Raw genomic sequence first — 9,638 nt, forward strand, 5'->3', positions numbered from 1 at the left:
GTTCTTATAGGCACTTTAGTATTGCCAGTGTAACAGTATAGCTTCCGTCCCTTTCCTCGCTCCTCCCTGGGCTCGAACCAGGAACACAACGACAACAGCCACCCTCGAAGCAGCGTTACCCATGCAGACCAAGAGGAACAACTACTCCAAGTCTCAGAGCGAGTGACGTTTGAAACGCTATTAGCGCGCACCCTGTTAACTAGCTAGCCATTTCACATCGGTTACACGAGCCTAATCTCGGGAGCTGATAGGCTTGAAGTCATAGTGGTCCTTCTGTGGCTCAGTTGGTAGAGCATGGCGCTTGTAACACCAGGGTAGTGGGTTCGATTCCCGGGACCACCCATACGTAGAATGTATGCACACATGACTGTAAGTCGCTTTGGATAAAAGCGTCAGCTAAATGGCATATATTATTATATTATTATTATATTATAAACAGCGCAATGCTTGACGCACAATGAAGAGCTGCTGGCAAAATGCACAAAAGTGCTGTTTGAATGAATGCCTACGAGCCTGCTGCTACCTACCATCGCTCAGTCAGACTGCTCTATCACATATCAAATCATAGACTTAGTTATAACATAATAACACACAGAAATACGAGCCTTAGGTCATTAATATAGTCGAATCCGGAAACTATCAGCTCGAAAACAAGACGTTTATTCTTTCAGTGAAATACGGAACCATTCCGTATTTTATCTAAGGGGTGGCATTCATTAGTCTAAATATTCCTGTTACATTGCAAAACCTTCAATGTTATGTCATAATTACGGAAAATTCTGGCAAATTAGTGCTAGCTAGCAACTTACCTTGGCTTACTGCATTCGCGTAACAGGCAGTCTCCTCGTGGAGTGCATTGAGAGGCAGGTGGATAGAGCGTTGGACTTGTTAACTGTAAGGTTGCAAGATTGAATCCCCCAAGCTGACAAGATGAAAATCTGTAGTTCAGAGGCAGTTAACCCACCGTTCCTAGGCCGTCATTGAATGTGTTCTTAACTGACTTGCTAGTTAAATACAGAATACATTTTTTTAAATTAACATTGGCAAAATCGGTGTCCAAAAACACAGATTTACGATTGTTATGAAAACTTGAAATCGGCCCTAATTAATCGGCCATTCCGATTAATCGGTCGACCTCTACAACATCAGACTGTTAAATACTGTTAAATTGCCATCACTAGCACATTAGAGGCTGCTGCCCTATATACTGTACATAGACTTGGAATCACTGGCCACTTTTATAATGGAACACTAGTCACTTTAATAATGTTTACATATTTGGCATTACTCATATGTATGTACTGTATTCTATCCTATTCTACTGTATCTTAGTCTATGCCGCTCTGACATTGCTCACCCAAATATTTATATATTCTTAATTCCATTCCTTTAGATTTGTTTGTATTGTTGTGAAATTGTTAGATATTACTGTTAGATATTACTGCACTGTTAGAGCTAGAAGCACAAGCATTTCGCTACACCCACAATAACATCTGCTAAACACGTGTATGTAACAAATCAAATTTGATTTGCTACTGCTTTTAAATTTCAATCAACGATACGGATTGAATAGAGCCCTTAGACTTTAAATCACGCACATCTCTGTTTAGTTTTAACTGTATTATAAAAGTTTTACAATCCAATTAGGCAGTTTCATCTTTCCTACCATTAAGCCCAGCAACACTTGATCCCATCCCATCCATCCCAAGCAGAACGTGGATGCTTGTTCACTTAATTAAATTGGTCTGTTGGAGCAAACTACGGCGTCCATAGCAGGGCATCCAATACAACTATAGTAGGGGCGTCCAACAACAACTCCTCAATGCCACCTCGTCCGTTTGATTTGGTCCTGGCTCTGGGTCTGTAGCCATGCCAGGGCTTATGCCCACCGGAGAGCTCTGCGGAGCGGGCACGCCAGGCAGTGATGTGTGCCAGGGGATTGGCAAGACCAAACAGGAGGGTATCAGTAGGTCAGCCAAACATGGTGGAGAGGGTTTGGCATGGGTACCCATCATGAAGCAAACCTCCTTTCCTTACACTAATTAATGACCAATTAAGGATATTGGCAAAACAAGCGCTTTCATCAATGTGGTAATTATTTTGTATTGTCCTGACACATTTCCAGGGGTGAACACAATACTCAACAAGTGCTGTGGCAGTACAGGAAATAGGATTTTCTAAGCATCGACTCCAAAACATGGTATACACAACCAGTCTCAGGCATTTAAGGTTTGCTCTGCTATTTCAAGTGGCAAGACTCTGCTGTGTGGTACACAGGATATGTTTTTCCCTTTTAAAAGGCCTGCCTGAAACAGCTGTTAAATAAATGGTGATCCCCTGATAGATATTAATGGAGGTAATTACTTTAACAGAGGAAAAAAGCTCTCAGCTGCACACTGTCAGCAGCACAGGGAGAGAAAAGAGGAAGGTAGGGAGAGAAACCTGGTTGAGAGATGGAGAGACCCCAATCTTTAAGAACAGAGATACATTTGACCCTAACAATTCCTGAGGTGTTTGTGCAAATAGTAACCTGGGGAAGGTTTTCTGTAGTAATAAAAATGTAAGACTTCCTTAATAAGCACAATGGGTAAAATCCTAATTGGATTTACAGTACCAGTCAAAAGTTTGGATACACCTACTCATTCAAGGGTTTCTTTATTTTTACATTGTAGAATAATAGTGAAGGCATCAAAACTATCTGGTTTGCGCTTAGTGGGACTATCATTTGTTTTTCAACAGGACAACGACCCAACCAACCTTCAGGCTATGTAAGGGCTATTTGACCAAAAAGTAGAGTGATGGAGTGCTGAATCAGATGACCTGGCCTCCACAATTGAGATGGTTTGGGATGAGTTGGACCACAGAGTGAAGGAAAAGCAGCCACAAGTGCTCAGGATAGTGGGAACTCCTTCAGACTGTTGGAAAAGCACTCCAGGTGAAGCTGATTGAGAGAATGCCAAGGATGTGAAAGCTGTCATCAAGGCATTGGGTGGCTACTTTGAATAATCTAAAATATATTTTGATTTGCTTAACACTTTTTTGGTTACTATATGATTCCATATGTGTTATTTCATAGTTTTGGTGTCTTCACTATTATTTTACAAAGTAGAAAATAGTCAAATATAAAGAAAAACCCTTGAATGTGTAGGTGTGTGCACACTTTTGACTGGTACTGTATACCAAAATATTGCACAACTGTTACACCCTATACACGCTGATAGATAAACATGTCCACCAAAACAGGACCAAAATGTATGCTTGCTTTATTGACTTCCAAAAAGCATTTGATTCTATTGAAAGTTGTGTAGGGAGTAAAACATATTACATAATTAAATCAATTTTTACTGGTAATACGTGCAGCATCAAAATTGGTAGTAAAATTACAGAATTCTTCAACCAGGAGTGGGGCCCAGGGGCAGGGCCTTCACCAGGGTTGCAATCTCAGCCTTGTGCTCTTCAATTTTATATAAAAGAATTGGCCACTATTCTAGAGAAATCCTCAGCCCCTGGTGTTAGTCTCCACAAATTCAGAAGTTGAATGCCTGTTCTTCGCAAATGACCTGTGCCTGCTGTCACCCACAGCACACTGTCAGACCTGGGCCCTAGCTGGCAGGAAACCCCAAAAATAATGATTTTCCAGAAATCCAGATATCAGGGAATCAGACCAAAGTTCTAAATTGGTACAAAATATACTGCACACACGATTATTTAGGTTTAAAAATAAGCTCAACTGGACACCTAAATGAGGCAGTATATGAACTGAGAGAGAAAGTTTTGGAAATATCCCAGGCAGTGATTGGAGACAGTGCCCTGTGTAGGGATCTGTCTTTCAAATTGGCTGTTAAACAGATATCTTGAATCTCTGTGGTAATTTAAGATCCCATGATACCTAAGAATAGGGGTGTTCACCCGGTGTCCTGACTAAATTGTCAATCTGGCCCTGGTACCATAATGGCCACCTAATCATCCCCAGCTTCCATTTGGCTCATTCATCCCCCCCTCCTCTCCCCTATAACTATTCCCCAGGTCATTGCTGTAAATGAGAAAGTGTTCTCAGTCAACTTACCTGGTAAAATAATGGCAAAAAAAATGGCAGGAGCTGAGCAAAGAAACAAATCCCCTCATCCAGCTGGTCCTGGGAGTTCAAACACCTGTTGTACTAACACACTGAAGCCTCACCACCAGAACATCCAAATAAATAAACCAAATAACACAGTCAAAAAAACTACATCACCTATTGGGAAACAAACACAAAACAGTGCTATCTGGCCCGACAGGAACACCACGGCAAACTATTTGACCATGGTTACTGATCAAACCCTTAGAAATGGTTTGCCATAGAAAATGGCAGCCACAGAAAAAGCTTTGGTAAATTCAATTGATTGGACATGATTTGGAAAGGTACACACCTGTCTATATAAGGTCTCACAGTTGACAGTTCATGTCAGAGCAAAAACCAAGCCATGAGGTCAAAGGAATTGTCCATAGAGCTCCAAGACAGGATTGTGTCGAGGCACATATCTGGGGAATGGTACCAAAACATTACTGCAGCATTGAAGGTCACCAAGAACACAGTGGCCTCCATCATTATTAAATGGAAGAAGTTTGGAACAACCACGAGCAGACGCCTGGCCAAACTGAGCAATCGGGGGAGAAAGGCCTTGCTCAGGGAGGTGAGCAAGACGCCAATGGTCACTCTGACGGAGCTCCAGAGATCCTCTGTTGAGATGGGAGAACCTTCCACAAGCACAACAATCTCTGCAACACTCAACCAATCAGTCCTTTATGTTAGAGTGGACAGACGGAAGTCACTCCTCAGTAAAAGGCACATGACAGCCCGCTTGGAGTTTGTCAAAAGGCACCTAAAGAACTTTCAGACCATGAGAAACAAGATGTTATGGTCTGATTAAACCAAGATTGAACTCTTTGGCCTGAATGCCAAGCGTCACATCTGGTGGAAACCTGGCACCATCCCAAAAGTGAAGCATGGTGGTGGCAGCATCATGCTGTGGGGATGTTTTTTAGCGGTAGAGACTGGGAAACCAAGATGGCGTAGCAGTCAGACATCTTGTCGTGTCGTGTCCCTTGTATATATAGTTTTTTTAAACATATTTTTCTTCGCATATCTTTTAAAACATTTTGCTTAACCTCAACTTCTAAATACTCTCCTGCAACCCGCCTCACCCAATGTAGCGCGGATCTGCTTTTTTTTCTAAAGTATTTATATTTACTTCGGATCCGGAACCCCTCAACTGAAGCTAGCCAGCTAACTACCAGCTATCAGTCACCAAACCATTGCTAGCGGTCATCAGCTAACCGGTCATCAGCTAACCTTTAGCTCGGAAAGCTCTCGCCAGTTCGAACAACGCGACTCTAACCAGAGCATAACGGACCTATTATTTTTTTATCCCCGGATTCCCACCGGATTCCCACCGCAAACGGAACATTTTCAGCTGGATCTTCACAACTAGCGAACTAGCAAACCGCAACCCCGGATGATTACTCCTGGCTAGTGTTTCCACCCACTTAGCTTGAAGCTAGCCCGGCCAGAGCTCCTGTGCTACCACCGAAGCATACTCCTGGGCTACAATATCCGGAACCACGACCGGTCTATCGATGTCACCGCATGAAGAGGCATAAACAGACTCACCCCATCGCGATGTCCCCCATAGGCTAACTTTCTAGCCCTTGCTATCTCCTTGCTTGCTAATTCGGCCTGCTAACTGCTAGCTTGTTTAGACCCGGTCCGCTAACTGCTACCTTGTTTAGCCCCAGCCTACTATCTTTTAGCTTGTTAGCACAGGCCTTCTAACCGTCTGAATCGCACACTCAAGAACCTCCAGAACTAGCTACAAGCTATTTAGTCATTGTTAGCCACTGCTAGCAGCTTTTACCTTCTGCACAGCCAGCCAGTTTTTTTAACCTGGATAATACTCGCCAGTCTAGCCTCCCTGCCCTATACCCCGCTGTCCCCTGGACACTGATCACTTGGCTACATAGCTGATGCATGCTGGACTGTCCATTAATCACGGTACTCCATTCTGCTTGTTTATGTTTATCTGTCGGCCCCAGCCGCACTCAGGCTCTGTGTGTAGTTAATCCGACCCTCCCTGTCTAGTCAACGCCATTTTACCTGCTGTTGTTGTGCTAGCTGATTAGCTGTTGTTGTCTCACCTACTGTTTTAGCTACTGTTTTAGCTAGCTCTCCCAATTCAACACCTGTGATTACTGTATGCCTCGCTGTATGGCACTCTCAAATGTCAATATGCCTTGTATACTGTTGTTCAGGTTAGTTATAATTGTTTTAGTTTACAATGGAGCCCCAAGTTCCACTCTTCATACCCCTGATACCTCCTTTGTCCCACCTCCCACACATGCGGTGACCTCACCCATTACAACCAGCATGTCCAGTGGTACAACCTCTCTCATCATCACCCAGTGCCTGAGCTTACCTCCGCTGTACCCGCACCCCACCATACCCCTGTCTGCGCATTATGCCACGAATATATTGTACCATGTCCAGAAATCGGCTCCTTTTATTCTCTGTCCCCAACGCTCTAGGCGACCAGTTTTGATAGCCTTTAGCCGCACCCTCATTCTACTCCTCCTCTGTTCCGCGGGTGATGTGGAGGTAAACCCAGGCCCTGCATGTCCCCAGGCACCCTCATTTGTTGACTTCTGTGATCGAAAATGCCTTGGTTTCATGCATGTCAACATCAGAAGCCTCCTACCTAAGTTTGTTTTACTCACTGCTTTAGCACACTCTGCTAACCCTGATGTCCTTGCCATGTCTGAATCCTGGCTCAGGAAGGCCACGAAAATTCTGAGATTTCCATACCCAACTATAACATTTTCCGTCAAGATAGAACTGCCAAAGGGGGAGGAGTTGCAGTCTACTGCAGAGATAGCCTGCAAAGTAATGTCATACTTTCCAGGTCCATACCCAAACAGTTTGAACTACTAATTTTGAAAATGACTCTCTCCAGAAATAAGTCTCTCACTGTTGCCGCCTGTTACCGACCACCCTCAGCTCCCAGCTGTGCCCTGGACACCATTTGTGAATTGATCGCCCCCCCATCTAGCTTCAGAGTTTGTTCTGTTAGGTGACCTAAACTGGGATATGCTTAACACCCCGGCAGTCCTACAATCTAAGCTAGATGCCCTCAATCTCACAAAAATCATCAAGGAACCCACCAGGTACAACCGTAAATCTGTAAACAAGGGCACCCTCATAGACGTCATCCTGACCAACTGGCCCTCCAAATACACCTCCGCTGTCTTCAACCAGGATCTCAGCAATCACTGCCTCATTGCCTGTATCCGCTACCGAGCCGCAGTCAAATGACCACCCCTCATCACTGTCAAACGCTCCCTAAAACACTTCTGTGAGCAGGCCTTTCTAATCGACCTGGCCCGGGTATCCTGGAAGGACATTGACCTCATCCCGTCAGTTGAGGATGCCTGGTCATTCTTTAAAAGTAACTTCCTCACCATTTTAGATAAGCATGCTCCGTTCAAAAAATGCAGAACGAAGAACAGATATAGCCCTTGGTTCACTCCAGACCTGACTGCACTCGGCCAGCACAAAAACCTCAGACTAGGGCAAAGGTTCACCTTCCAACAGGACATTGACCCTAAGCACACAGCCAAGACAATGCAGGAGCGGCTTCGGGACAACTCTCTGAATGTCCTTGAGTGGCCCAGCCAGAGCCTGGACTTGAACCTGATCAAACATCTCTGGAGAGTCCTGAAAATAGCTGTGCAGCAACGCTCCCCATCCAACCTGACAGAGCTTGAGAGGATCTGCAGAGAATGGGAGAAATTTCCCAAATACACGTGTGACAAGCTTGTAGCGTAATACTCCAGAGGACCCGAGGCTGTAATCGCTGCCAAAGGTGCATCAACAAAGAACAAAGTAAAGGGACTGAATACTTATGTGAATGTGATATTTCTGTTTAAAAAAAATAAAAAATCTGCCAAAAAAAAAAAAAAAAAAATGCTTTCATTATGGGGTATTGTGTAGATTGATGAGGGGGAAAAAACGATTTAATCAATTTTAGAATAAGGCTGTAATGTAACAAAATGTGGAAAAAGTCCAGGGGTCTGAATACTTTACGAATGCACTGTACATACAGTATAACAGGAGCACACTTTATAACAGCTTGCCAAAGGTTTGGGACAGTTAGTGACAATACCTGTCAGAATTAGTTTTTTTCTTTACCTATACATATTAGCAAGGAGTCCATCATTATATTCACCCACCCCCCTTTTTCTATAGATATTATAATTTGATCTTCTCCATTATGGCTTTTCATTGATTTATTAAGATAGTTGAAAGCACTCGCTTTAATTAGATGCGCCGAGTTCACTATGGCAAATTCATGTTCTTAGATCCTTTCCTAAAGGCATTGTATATATACTGTACATGTTCTGTTCTCCTGCTAGGAAATCCTGAAGGAAAGGTGTCCATGAAAATACTATATCGATACAGTATTAATGGGGCATCCCAAAGACCAAAAGGCAGTACTACAGAGCGATACAGTCCTCTTTTCATAGATCAGCTATACAGAAGGACACCAGCAACATAGGAACCGAGCTCATGTCTCCAACCGGCTAATTGTTTCCGATTGGAGCGGAGAGGCAGTTTAGGCAGGATATCTAGTGGGACAAAAGACATCCTGGCCCCAGTGTCAACCGTCATCCACATTAATTATTGAAACTACGTATGAGAGGCGAGTCATTTGCATATAGATAACAGTCAATTTGATTTAGAAAATGGGGGCAGTCACCGAGTTTCAGCTTTAATCTGTGAATAAATGCATGCAGTGTTTTAAATAAAATATGAGGGTTGATCAGATGGTAGCTTGTCCACCTTACATTTATGGATTCTGTGAAACCACAAGGTAAGTACATTTATGCTTTTTTGTCTTTTTATACGCCAGCTCAGAATGTAGCCACTGATGAAAGGTATTAGCAGAGTCTACTGGGTTAAACATCAGGGTAGGGGTTCAATTCCAGTCTATGAATTTTAATTCAAGCAATTAAACCGACATTCAGTTAAAGACCTTTAAAGACCCCCATAAGTTATTAGGATATTTTGATGTATGAATTGAATTTCAGTTTCCTGGATTAACTACTGTGGAAATGAAATTGACCATATAACCTTTAACACTCCTCTCATGCTTCACCAATGCACCTGAACACACACACTATTAATTGAAAATGAGAAGTTGACCTGTGTCCAATGTCATAACACCTGTCCATAGACCGTATAAAAACAGGGGCACCTGTCTCACCCCTGTGGACATTATGTGAGAGACAGAGGTCAGCACTAATTAAATAAACTCTTGTCAAAGGGATGTTGAATTATTCAGTCTTTGACAACTATTGAAACTGCCAGCAATTTCCCCAAGTCAAGATGGTGCCATGAACATCTTTGTCTTAGATAAATGTTTTATAATCTTTGGGAAATGACCTTGATATTGTGAAATTGGTAAGGTACACATTGGCCCAACTGCACCCCGCTTACATTTATTAGATTTGCGACTGGACTGAACATAACAATTGGCTCTTTGGGATTTTGTTATTTTGCAATGGAGACCACACCAGGGGACAGTTCCAAATGTATTGTGGGGGGG

Source organism: Oncorhynchus keta, chromosome 15 (assembly GCF_023373465.1).
Source record: "Oncorhynchus keta strain PuntledgeMale-10-30-2019 chromosome 15, Oket_V2, whole genome shotgun sequence".
Lineage (NCBI taxonomy): Eukaryota > Metazoa > Chordata > Actinopteri > Salmoniformes > Salmonidae > Oncorhynchus > Oncorhynchus keta.